The sequence below is a fragment of the Mytilus trossulus genome, chromosome 13 (assembly GCF_036588685.1).
Source record: "Mytilus trossulus isolate FHL-02 chromosome 13, PNRI_Mtr1.1.1.hap1, whole genome shotgun sequence".
In the NCBI taxonomy this organism is placed as follows: domain Eukaryota; kingdom Metazoa; phylum Mollusca; class Bivalvia; order Mytilida; family Mytilidae; genus Mytilus; species Mytilus trossulus.
This window is the reverse complement of record NC_086385.1, coordinates 60,941,407-60,956,219: the sequence shown is the minus strand read 5'-3', so window position 1 is coordinate 60,956,219 and position 14,813 is coordinate 60,941,407.

Genomic DNA, 14,813 nt, shown 5'->3' with positions numbered 1-14,813 from the left:
AATTTCAGAAAAGCTATCAACAATTCACATGAATATTTTAGCGCTTATCTGTATATTATGAACATTCATTACTATATAAATATAGTGTATTTACTTTCAATTCTAAGTTTACTAATCGATCCATAGTGGTCATTGATATAGTATACAGATCCTCCCTATTTAATAAACCCTGTGACTGCCGTGGATAGTAAACTTGAAAATGATAGCAGATAGGATTCTGAAAGTACACTTTATTCTTTATATATGTATGTTCAAAGTATACAGAAAAACGCAAACCGGAAGTCTAATCTGACTTAAAATTTCAAATGACAGGACAATATCCGGATGCCTTTTTTCTCGTTTTTTTCCAAAAATAACTCAATCTGAATAATCATATGAATGGATGACAAATTGCACTATGCACTGTACCTATAGGTCATAGAGGCGTGAGGATTAATTTATTGTGGAAAGAAGAAAAGCGACACCCAAAATGAGGTCTTCTCGTTTAATAGTATAGATGCAGTGTGTAATGTGTAATATACACGTCTACGTACAGTTTGTCTTGTTTTACTGATAATTCTTTTGATTATTAATAGGTTGTCTCAGGAGCAAATATTGATTTAGGTAAGTAGCAGTTTAATTTGAATGTCCGACATACGCGATATGTGTTATTTTCATTAACGACTTTACAAACAAGACAGCCAAACAGAGGGACGAAAGATACCAAAGGGACAGTCAAACTCATAAATCTAAAACAAACTGACAACGCCATGGCTAAAATTGAAAAAGACACACACACAACAGCACACATGACACAACATAGAAAGCTAAAGAATAAACAACACGAAGTCCATAAAAAAACTAGGGGTGATCTTAGGTGTTTCGGAAGGGTAAGCAGATCCTGCTCTACACGAGGCACCCGTTGTGTTGCTTATGTGATAACAAATCCGGTAAATATTATAATTCGGTAGGTCATATTCATGAAAGGGAAGGGAATTGTAGTTACGACGTAAGGAACATATCCGATATCATTTGTGAAACGGTTATTCCATAACGGTCAACCAACTCGTGATGGCGTCCGTAAAATGTACGAAGGGATGATTTCAACTTCACCATTTGGAACTCTTGGTTTATTAGCTTGCTTGTGAGCAGCAACCCTCTATTAAGCAAATCAAGATAGAAAATGCAAGCACAAGAATATTGTATCAATTGGGAGATATATATCCCGTGCTGCTGGAATGTTGCTACTTAGAAATGGAAAGTTCACAATTGAAAAGCTGAAATCATCTCTTTTGTCGTAAAGTTATATTTTCAAGATATGAGGCTGACTTAACTGTACCTGTAGTATCCTTTATATCTAGTTAGATGGTATAGATGCGTTCCACATAGTCACAAAATCTTGAATTATTTAGTGAAAGAACATCATCTATATAGCAAAAAGTAGAGTTAAAGGATATTTCTAACTTCTTATCTTTCTTCCTAAGAAGTTCCCGCATATCAAGCATGATCTTTGTAACACTCCTGAATTGGGAACACTTAGTAATAGACGTCGAACAAGGCGGTTGCAGATATATGAATATTCCGTTTAAAGCAGTGTAAAATATAAGTGTAAGAAATTAAAATATCAACAGGTCTGAACTAGCATTACACAACTGGTGTCCCATGCTTATATGTAGAATGACTTGTTAACCTTTTCTGTGCAACGGAGATTAACACATTTTGTGGCGTTGTTCGTATTGTTTAGTCTATGGTTTTCTATGTTTTTTTGTTAAATTGTTGTCTTTTGGTTGTTTTTATATTGTAATTACAATGTCAGTTTGTTTATTAGTTATGACTTAAAAACACTGAATATACCAACTGTGAACTAAAACACTAGCATATGACCAACAGACTGTTCGGTAGTAATTGGTTCATGTAAAGTTTTTTTTGTTTCTTCGTCGCTTTATTTAAGTGTTTTGCAAACATGTATCTCGATATTTGTAATGTTACAATATGACCGGCAAGATAATTAATGGGAAATACGAATGTCGACAGATTCAAATCGTTAAAACCAAATATAATTTACAATGTTTTCCGCAATATACTTTTTGGAATTCAATTTTAATTTCAAACTTACAGTTTCGAAGTCAAAGGCAAACCAAATTAGAAGTTATACTTTAATTGGTGTATTACCTGTGAGCTTTTGCCGTTTGTCTTGCAGATGACAAATGGGATATAGTACCAACGGACGAACACATCGATAGATTGGCCCCATTAATTGGGAATAGTTCACTTCACTTCTTGATTGAACTTGATATGAAGTTTGAGACGTGGGAACAGATTTATCACATTCAAGCAGACAGAGATTTGGTCAGACTGAACAAGAATATTTTAGAAGAATGGAGAAATCAGTTTTGCCGGGCGCACAATTTGAAACCAACATTGCGTAAAATTGGACAGGCATTTAGTAACGTTGGTAAACATGTCAAAATGGTAGAAAACACGTTATCAGATTTGTTTTGATTACCTTTCATTTAAACAACAACTTCATGTGACTGCAGAATGCTACAAAAAAAAAATAACATATTAAGAATAGAAGGAACCTACGGTACTCAACTGTTGCTGAAAGCTTAAGATTTAAATTGTAAAATGGTTAACTTTTGCCATCATAAACTAAGTAATCAGTGCATTATCTGTAAAAAGTTGTTTTGAAATTGTTTCATGACATGTGTACCATTCAAGCACTTTTTTGTTTTAATCCTGAACATTTTGTTATTGAACACATTTTTTTTTACATTATGTTATTCTGCTTATATCTATTTCCCCTAAAGACTAATTCTCATATAGATACCGTTTTTATGTAAGAAAAAACTGTCAGATTTGTATGTATTATTATTTATCTTAAATATGACTTACGGAAAACAAAATCATCTCTTCAACGCATCGTGATTTATCACTGTTGTTGTTGTCTATTCATTTGGTTTGTTTGAGGTTTTTGGTTTTGCCATTTGATCATTTGATTAGGGACTTTCCGTTTTAATATTTCTCAGTTCTCGGTGTTTTTGTTATCTAACTTTCTACAATAAAAATTATTAAAATAGTTTTAAAGCATTATCATCAAAATTTTGGTTGGGACTGTTAATAACTTGAAAAAAAAAACATTTAAAAACTTATCCGAACTTTAACTTTAATTAAAAGTCAAACATAATGAACCAGTATTTTTGTTTTGTTTTGTTTCTACTATAAATCAAATAAGTTTTGTTTTATTTTTTTGAATTTGTTTTTTGAATTTTTGTTTGCTATTAATTTTTTTGTGTGTGTTTTGACTCTATATAAACATGATCCGATGAGGTTAATTATAACTACATATGTCATAAAGTGTTTGTGTATTTATTGATTATCGTTGATTATCTCAACGAGGTTGATTTCTCGCTTGAGCTGGTACAGCGAAAGTGAGAAAAGCAATCGAGTTGAGATGACCAAATGATAATCTGTTTATCGCTATTTTATCTATGACGACGTTGTCAATTTCAATGTCAATTTCGTTAGCAACGCCACATGACCTCCTTAGTTTCTAGCGATACTTTTTCCATATCAAGCGAGAAGCATGCTATGAAAATTATCACAAAAAAGATCAAAGGGAAAATGCGCAAAATAGCGATAATGACTATTATAATGCACGTGCCTTTGTGAATACTTTATATCAACAAGCGGTATTCCAGTGACTATATATATGAGCAAGTGCATTTGAGACGACTATACATTAATAAGTGCGTATGTAACAAAACAATATCAGGAACGGCAATTGTAATGACTATATATGAACAAGCGCGTCTGGATCACATGATATAAAAACGAAAGTGCTCTTTGATTGACTATACGTTAACGAGTGCGTTGTTGGTGACTGTATATGAACAAGAGCAGTTGAAATTACTATATATGAACAAGCGCATTTGTAAAGACTGTCTATAAAAACTGAAGAGCTCTTGTATTGAGTATATGTAAACAAGTGCGTGTGTTATGACATTATAAGAAACCTTGCGTTTGTAACACCAATACATGAACAAGAGCGTTTGTAACACCAATACATGAACAAGAGCGTTTGTAATGACTATATATGAACAATTGCGTTTGTTATTGATTTGTGTAAAACTATTATTCGTGATCTGACTATATATAATAAAGTGCACTTTTCGATAAATCAATAGCACAATAATTGATGTTTCTTCTTTTTATCGAAATAAGTGGATGTGAAACAAGTTAAAGACAGTCGCAAAAGCATACAAAAAAACTTATAAACATTTTAGATTATACTTGGTGCATTTTATGATGTAATGTCTCTAAATTTTGAGCATTTGTTCTATCACCATAGAATACCCCTATTATCATCAAACAGACATATTATTTTCTCCAAAGGTTTTGAATACCGATGAAGGGAATGCATCTTATTAACTACATTGGTTAGGATTTTAAACAAATCCGTCTTCACATGTAGTGCCGACGCAATTCGCTAAGTGTTGGCACTTTTAAAGACGTCATTGCCTTTACAGAAAATCGATGTTGTCAATACAACACAACAGTGTAAACGGGAAAACTGTGATAATCAAATACTAGAAAACAATAAAATAAAGGAAATAAGATTTAAAATCATAATTTCAAGGGTACATAAAATGTTTATACTTTTCTAGTCGGACTGTGCTTTTAATGAGACTTGATTTTTATCATTTAAATGGCGGAAACTTTCCAAAATGTCTGTTATCAACGCACTTTGTAGTTGATTCGGTATTTTGCGAATTTCGTTTTTATGATACCTGATTGCTGCCTACAAGACATTTTAATCAAAGTTTTATTTAATCGTGACTTTGTCCAGTGGCAGGTTTTCAGGGCTCAATTATGATTTTTTTGCGTTAGATAAAAATGACATATATTCTACTGCTCTTATCTAAAAAAAAATCATCTCTCGATTGTAACAAAAAGTTAATCAATATATTCCATTTATCATCGAGCGTCTACTTGAAATGAGTAACCGCACCAGTACTGTCAGTTGGGCATGATCTTCTCGACCTTCTGTTATCTAAAAAGTAAAATCACAAAAATACTGAACTCAGAGGAAAATCAATTTGGAAAGTCTATAATCACATGGCAAAATAAAAAAACAAAACGCATAAAAAACGAATGGACAAGAACTGTCATATTCCTGACTTGGTACAGGCATTTTCACATGTAGAAAATGGTGGATTAAACCTGGTTCTATAGCGCTAACCTTTTCACTTTAATAGCAGTCTCATCAAATTCCGCTACATTTACATGATGCGTTAAATAAACAGTCACAATTAATAAAATAGTCAAAATATGGGTACATCACATACGTCACATACATTTGTCGTTCGATGTGCATACAATAGTTATCAAAAGTACCAGGATTATAAACAATTTTAAAATTTAAATAGCAATGAACGCATACAGGGTAAAAAAATCAAAAGTATGTAAGAATAAATTACAAAAATATACCGAGATTCAAACTAGTCCAAAAGTTATACATAGAATTTATGAGAATCCAAAACTTTTAAAAGGAACAATTTAACAGGACACAAAAACCTATCTACGAACACATGGATTGATTTGAATGTCTGACGTCTGTCGAAGTTTAACATTACTTTTGATGAAAAGTGTCGTGTTGTTGAAGCTTTCCATTTGAGATATTTGGTCGGTAACTTATCATTTTTATATTGTATCCTTTATTCCATATTGAATACCTAAAATATAAGCAGTATAAAGCTGCTGAATAAAGGCAACAGTGGACTGCCGCTGTTCAAAACTCATAAATCCATGGACAAAGAACGAAATCGGGGTATCAAACTAAAACCGAGGGAAACGCATTAATTTTAAGAGGAGAACAACGACACAACACCGAAACGTAACACACACAGAAACGGACCAAGCATCATACAAAACACCACGAGAATAAAAAATATAACATGAAAACCATATACATGAATTTGGGATAGACAAGTACCGTGCCACGTCTTATCTCAATATCTCAAAAATAAGAGAAAACACAAACGACTCAACGTTAAAATGCAACACACACATAAACGAACAATAATATAACAATGGCCATCTTCCTGACTTGGTACAGGACACTTTTAAAATGGAATAAAAGTGGTGGGTTGAACCTGGTTTTGTGGCATGCCAAACCTCGCACTTTAATGGCAAAGTTAAATATAACATTGAGATGACAACATAATATTACAGGACTACAATACAAAAAAATAGGAGCACATATTAGACAGAGAAAAACATGATTAATTATAGGTTTTACTATATATCTCCCATTTGCCAGAGAAAACGTAGGGGTGGAAGTATTACTCTCTATATAATATATTCTTTATAAAAACAAACATCATCTGTTTATTCATTTGCACATCTTTAAATAATTTTAGATATATGACCGTACCCTTTTTAATTATATTTTGTGTTGATTCTTACCATATATTCAAGTTCAAATTATATTACGAGAAAACCAAAGACAACCAATTCCGAAATATGTTGATATCTAAATAATGTTCCCAGTTAACTGCCTGTTTCATCGAAAAGACATGTGTTTCACACACTTATAAGGGAATATTTGTGAAATTCATGCATTTGTATTTGTAATTCCAATCCATGATGCGTAAACTACTATAACCCATCCCCCGCAAAAAAAACCAAACGGTTATATACATGTAGTATGTAATAATTGCAAGGTTAATAACTACATTATCCTCCAGCAGATCACAAATCGAAGCTATTTGAGATGTTTACATTTCAGTTAAGTATATCTAAAATAATAAATAAAGTCAATATTTTTTGGACCTTTTTTGGCTTAAAAGCATAAAATAATAGAGAATTGCACTAATGTAACGGTTTCTGACTTGGAGCATGTATATTTTATAGTTAAAGTGTCAGGGTGTGACATTTTTTATGCCGAGTTCTCTCCATTAATTGTCTATGGTATATTAAAATGATTGGATGGATCTTAACAGCAGTAGACCAATAACGAGAAATTCCAAACTCAAGGGTATAAGGAGTTTCTAAACATTTCAATTCCTAGGCAAGGATTTTATGAACGAGAGGCGTGATTACGGTTGAGGGTCCATGGGGGAAGCTCAGAAGCTCCTGAATTTCAACAATTTAGCATCAAATTATGAAGTAATCCCTCTATTTTTGATTAAGTTCGGGTTTCGTTGAACGACACACATGATACAAGACAAATAAACACTGAAGAACGTTCTGAGTATTGCTTTAATGTGGAAATATACATATCTCTAGTAGACATGTGCCTTGACGCAAAACCTTAAATGAACACAGAAAAATACTGACGGACTCTCATTTTCAATTACTAGAGTGGATTCATTACAACTATTTTACGTGGATTTCTCATATAACACCCGAACAATTAAATCTGATTATACTATATACTTATGATTACGCTGTAAACAGTTTTCGCAATTACTCACTGAAGATTCAATCTCGCAGTTACTTTAGTTAGTTTAAAGACCTTATCTAACTGATCAGGTATAGGGTCCAATCGAAAAATGGAAAGTGTTTTACCTAGGAAGTCGATAAAATCCTCAAGATTTATAAACATAACTGCAAACTACATTTTTAGTGTTCAAGTTAACCATATGTGTGAGTTTTAAAATTGGCTTATGAAGCACGTATGTGGAGCAAAAGTTGCTGACCCTTCCGGAGAGCCTGAGATCGACCCCAGTTTTTGTAATTTATTTAAGTACTATTGTGTTTTAAATATAGTTTAATTTAAACATATTTTATTGTTCAACACAAATGGATTAGACACAAGTTTTTCAACTTAGTTCCGTCTTCTCCATAATATCCATGAATATACATTATATTTATATAGCACATTACATAAATTTGTATTTTTCTAATAAGCATGAAGGCATGAAAAATAATTAAATAAATCACAACTGTTGTTATTATAATATTCATACACAAAGAATAATAGAAACGGCTCAATGGATATCAAACGTTCTTCTTTTAAATAATCAAACACACCCAAACGATCGGTCTAAAGGGAAAACACCTACTGTTACTAGTGTGTTTTTAAATGACTTTCTATAATATTTACCTGTATAAGTTGTAAAAGTAACATGCAATATTGTGAATATATATAATTGTGATACGGACATTAAATTCTGACGTTAAAAATGCGGATAAAGGGATGACAAGAACATAGATGCAAAAGAGGGACGAAAGATACCAAAGGGACAGTCAAACTCATAATCTAAAACAAACTGACAACGCCATGGCTAAAAATGAAAAAGACAAACAGAAAAACAATAGTACACATGACACAACATAGAAAACTAAAGAATAAACAACACGAACCCCACCAAAAACTAGGGGTGATTTCATGTGCTCCGGAAGGGTAAGCAGATCCTGTTCCACATGCGGCACCCGTTGTGTTGCTTATGTAATTTCAAATCCGGTAAATAGTCTAATTCGGTAGGTCAAATTCCTGAAAGGGAAAGGGATTGTAGTTACGAAGTAAGGAACATATCCGCAAGTATCGTTTTTGTTTTAACTTCAATAATTGAAATCCATTGAGGCGAAACATTATGTTAACCGTTATAAACAACAAATCAATCATTCGAACAATGCATCGTCTGTACTTTAGACTAGTAAATAAAACAATAACCAGCAAGGTTGTTATCAGAGTGAGAAACGTTGCGTTTCATTTATATATTTATGTACTGCAGCAAATATTACAAAATTGTCTTTTGTATTAATGTTGTCATTCCAAACAATAACAAATCAAGTGTAACAGGAATGTCTAAGTGGGTCAGTTCAGTAAGCATAACATTTCGTTGCGATGCAAAGTTATTACAATATAATAAATAGTGTCCACTTTCACTAGTGTACCCACATGCACAATATGCATCATGTACTAAATTGGCCTTGTTTAAAGCTGCGCTTAGTGCACTGCACTTGTTGCGTAGCCTTGCATGTAATACAGATAGCAGTGTATCTCCATAAATATAGTACCTAGAAGGTTTTACATTATGAAAATACAGTTGTTGCAATTGTAACTTGAAAGAAAAGAAAGTAGGAATTTGACGAATATGCAAATCTAATTCATTCCACAATGTAATAGAAGATGGAAAAAAAAGACTGTTAATAAACTGATAAACGATTCAATGGTATATTAATATTAAGACTATTTCGCAGGTTATAATTATTAGTTTCTGATACATACGATCGTTAAAAGCCGGTAAATCCTTATCTGGATTCTCCAAATTAGCTATAGAACAGAAATATTTATTCAAAATTTCAGACTTTTTAGAGCTCTCATATGCCAAATTATAATTTTGATTCGGATCCTTCAAAGGTGGTACGTCATGAACAGGCCTGTCGCTTTTAATGTGCATATTAATAATCTTCCAATACTGCTTCGGACTCGCTTGTTTGATTTCATCTAAATTTTCATTTAAACTGGCATAAAAGTGTTTTTCAGCCTGCTTTTTCATGTTATTTACTTTGTTTCGCTTTTGCTTAAACTTAAGTTCAGCGAAAGATGATTTCAAACGTAGAAATAATTTACGAAATCTGTCGCGCTTGCGCATTTCACGACGCAAGTTAGAATTATACCAAATTTTGTCATCACATCGCACTACAATTTCTCGTGTAGGTATACATTATGATGCTATGTCAAGGAGTGATTTAGTGAAATTAGTGCAAGCAACATTCATGTTATCTGCGTCAGAAATCAAATGCTCCCAATTGGTCCTTGATACCTTTTGATTCATGATTCAAAATCCCCATTTTTATAATCCCAAATATTCCGCTTATAAGTACGACTACTAGTAAATCCGCAATTAATTGTGACATATGTTCCATCGTGATCACTGATCTCTCTATCAATAGGTACCGTGTCTTTATCGACAACAGGTATCGAGTCTGTCACTAAAATAGAATCGCACAACGAAGTGTTACCTGTACGTGTATCACAGTGCGTTGGCTTATCTATAATGTTAATGAGGCCGTTAATGAAAACAATATCTCTTATATTTGACGATATATCTGACATGAAATTTTTGTTCAGATCACCCAAACAAATTATACTATTATTTTCATCTAAGGCCCTTTCAACATCATATCAAAATATTGCCAGAAACAAACTGAAGACTGTCGCTCTGATCTATAATTTATATTAATCAGTATTGATCGAAGTTTCGTTTTTAATTCGAACCACATACTTTCTACTTCATCATGTTCTAAATCAACACGACGAACAATATTAATTAAACTTTTATAATACATAATTATGCCTCCGCCGTTGGCATTCCGGTCTTTTCGAACTGGCTTCTCAAAACCAAATAATAGTATATCGAAATCAGTAACGTTGACATCTAAATGTGATTCGGTAAAAAATACTATATCGAAATCTTCAATTATGTCAATAATATAATTCAGCTTGTTTCTTAGGCTTCTAATATTACCGTGGAAAATTGACAATGTTTTTTTCGGGCGGGTCTGGTGCGCCTCCTGGACCAGGATTACTTTCTATATCGCCACATATTAACAATAAGCTATATAACAACATATAAAATGATACAATATAAAAAAATGATTTATATTTACTTAGTATCCACAACCTACATTTCTCCAAATGTACACATAATTCAAAAAGTACATCATTTAAACTAACAGTATGTTTAATAACTGTTTTTACACAACCAGAGCTCAGTTTGCAATAAAACAGTCCTATTGATATTCTGTGTGCAACAATACTCATTGTCGAATACAAAGTATTCTAGTATTAAAAAATAGGACCGTTTTAAGACATTTAAAGAATACAAACAATAGCACTTCGAATGATCAAAATTGAGTTTTTCAATGGCCTTACATTGATGTAACAATTATGTACAAATTGAGGTATAACAACGTAGAAGTTGAACACATTGAAAAAAAAGGTGGTGGTGGTTGCGAAATTGAACGAGAGAAGTTTGTAATAATCAAAAGTTATATATGTATTATTGATGTTCATGTGCAAAGAACAAAAATTATTGTATTATCAATTATTATTGTCGATAAAATGAATAAAAGGCGGAGTCTAACAAGGTTTGATATTAACATGATTAAGGCCATATGTTATTTACTACTAATCACGCTAGAGTAAGCATGACACTTGACTCTTAATTAAACAACACAAGATAATTTGTATATAGGTTTTGAAACTGAGAACTCTACTCGTACATTTGCCACAGTATTTACACACTCAACAGTGTATGTAAACAGAAGCACGGGCTATGTCATATAATAACAATAACAAAACACAGGATAATACAGTTCAAAACGGCAAGAAAAAAAATAATAAGACACATTCGTATGATTTTGCCAAATACAACCCAATATTATACAGAATTTGTCAGTACAAGAATATTAAACTTGGGGCAAACGGAATGTTTAATCCTCATCTTGGCTATCACCCTCAAGGACTTCCTCACCGAGTTTATATATGTCTTGTCTAGATTTTATTTTTTTTGGGCTGGATACATCAGTTTTCTTAACAAGTATTGTGCCGTCATGTGTCCAGAATGAATGTATCTTGTCTTTGGTACGCAGAGTATTTAGACTGTTTTTCAGATCATATCTGTGTTTAGTTAGGTTCTCAGCTATAAAAATATTGTCGGGGTTGTTTTTAAGTTGCTTCTTATTTTTTATATTTTAAAATATAGATAAGGGACCATCAATTGCGTACGTTCTCCGATGTCGAATTTGTTGATTCCAGTTGTTACGATTGTTGAATTTATGTTTTTGAGTAATGTCAGTTTTTACCATTTCTGTTTCATACATGTTACTTACGAACACATCCACGGGTATATCATCAACATTCAGGCTCATAAACCTCTGTTCTTTTTAGTTGGATGAAAAATGTTGTTGGAATCCGAATGAAAAATGACAATATCTTGGCAAATAAGCTGTAAAAGAGGGGGTGTTTTAAACTTTTTTTATTATGGCCTGGGAATATGGATTTATTATGATTTTTCCATCGTTTAGCTGACCTGGCCCAAAAGGTACAATTCACTTGGTACAGACATGTTCTGATGTGAAGCATGGTGCATTAAACATTTTGACACCTTTTTTTTAATTTTCACATATTCCATCAATATATTAGTTTTAAGGGCATGTTTCTTTTAATCTTTTGTTTCACTAAAAAACGACCAGTTTTTGTCAATTATATTTAGCTTATCTTTAAGTTTTACGGAAAACAAAACAGACATGTTTTTGTCAATAACACGTTTTCGATATTCATCGCTTGTAAGCCTTTTTTTTTAAATTATCTGAAAACATGTTTACATTCCATTTTTGTTTTTTTTACAAAAAAAAGATCGGTGTATTAAGATATCTCAAATTATCTAAAGAAAATAGTTAAATTCAATCTTCTATATGTAAAATCTTTCGTATGGAACAGTGGCGGATCCAGGGGGTGGTCCAACGGCGCTACGGACCACCCCCATGACGAACCTCAATTTTTTTTTAAAGTGTCTATTTTTTCAATAACTATCTAATTAACAAACTAACGCTTAAGATTAATCCTTTCATCGCACTAATTGGTTATGGATTACCTGAATACCTGGAGGTGTCACAATGATAGAATACGGATCAATGAGTTTCACCTGTATACATGTAATCAAATTGTCAAAACAGCTCGTCAATATAAAGAAGTTGACTTCTTATTTTGAAAGGTAAATACAATTTTTTTTTGTATTTTTAAGTGAAATTTCCCTATATAATTGCATTCTCCAACTAACGGAGTCTCGGTTTTAAATTTCATTTATGTACATTTTGAAAAAAACCCAATCATTATGAATGAATTAAATCAAATTTGTTTATCTATCTCTTTGAGCCCCCCTTTTCCCCCATCATCAACAGCAATTCAAGCACTGAAGTTGGTTCTGGCATTTGTACAAAGCGCAACATTTGATGAAATTAAACACTTTGTAGACTTTTACCATACTGATTTGCCGAGTCCATCTACAATGCCTTCCGTACTGCGTTTGTGGCTAACGTCTTGCGAGTCAATGCTTTCAAAACCAGAAACTGTAGCCGGTGCTCTCAAAGAATTTGGCAAAACCGACTTTTCAATTATTTCTGTTATCTTAAAAATCATAGCTACCATGGGGGTGACGAGTTGCGAATGTGAGCGATCCAACAGTGAGTTATCACTTCTAAAAACCTACCTGAGAACAACTATGGGACAATCACGTTTAAACGGACTTGCGTTGATGCATGTGCACTACAATTTTACGTAAAACTATTTTTACCGATTCGGAACATTTTAGCTAAACCTTTTTTACAGCTTGCCTTATTCAGATGACAGTTGTATGTTGTGCTATTTTAGATTGCAAGATATTGTATAGAGTCTTAAATAAAAATCAGTTTTACATGTCTTTAAATTCCTTTACCTAAGAATATGTGCATCCCATGGTGTTGTCCAAATTCATGATCTTCCATAATGTCGAAGGTATTTTTTAACCTTTTTCATACCATTCAATATTCATTTGGGACCACCCCCAAATTTTGTTCTGGATCCGCCACTGAGGAAAGCCACAGTGAACCCCCCGATTATTATTATTTTCCCCCTTAAAAATACATGGATACAAATAAATCTTTGGCTCTGACAATCCCGTCGATTATTATAAATTCTACAATCTTCGGCTTTTCAAAATCTACGGCTTTTTCAAAATCTTCGGCTTTTCAAAATCTACTGTTCATCTTGGTAATTATTTATGACAGTGTGGTCTGTTCGTCGTGTTCATGATCTATTAAGGTGTTGTCTGTTCATCCTTGTTATGATCTATTACGATATTGTCTGTTCCTCGTGTTTATGAACTATAACAGTGTGGTCTGTTCATCCTGTTTATGATCTATTAAGGTGCTGTCTGTTCATCCTTGTTATGATCTATTACGGTGTTGTCTGTTCATCCTTGTTATGATCTAGTATGGTGTTGACTGTTCATAGTGTTTATGATCTATTATGGTGTTGTCTGTTCGTCGTGTTCATGAACAATTATGGTGGTGTCTGTTCATCTTGTTTATGATCTATGATGGTGTTGTATGTTCATCGTGTGTTTGTTCTATTATGGTGTGGTCTGTTTTATTGAAACTATTGATTTTGACTTCTCCTAGTGATCTTTTCTATTTTCATTGTTTTGCAGGATTCAATAGAAATTGCATGTATAAAAAGTGCACCGAATGTAGAAATACACACAATTTACAAGAACCTAAAAAAAATGCTTTGAACAATCAAAAACATTGAAAGTATCTACAAACTACATATGTCTCACTCGCCTTTTGAATCCCTACTCCATCGTTCGGTCACAATCAAGCATAAGAAACAAATCTCAAAAAGTGTAGCTCGAGATAAAATAAAAAAGCTAGTTAGATAAAAAACATTGTTTCATTGAAAAGTCATGTAATCGTTAACATAATAAAGGGAAAATTACCAATGTAAAGCACAGTATAGTTTGTATTATGCATAGTGTTGCAAGGTTTCGAAATGAAATGTCGATTATTATATTTTGTTCATGAACATTGATCGTGAAAGAGAAATGTATGAACAGATGACGCGCATTTAACACAGGGAACATAACATTTATGATATAATAAAACCAACATCTGTCAAAATCATCATTGCACACAATGTCCTTTTATAATCGAAGTATCAGAATGTTTTTGCCTGTTATGTAACAACTGTGATGAGATAATTACAAACAAAACACCAATTATAAGAATGTTGTTGCGACATATTCCGAAAGTTTTTAGTATGTGAAGATTTTTATGAGATA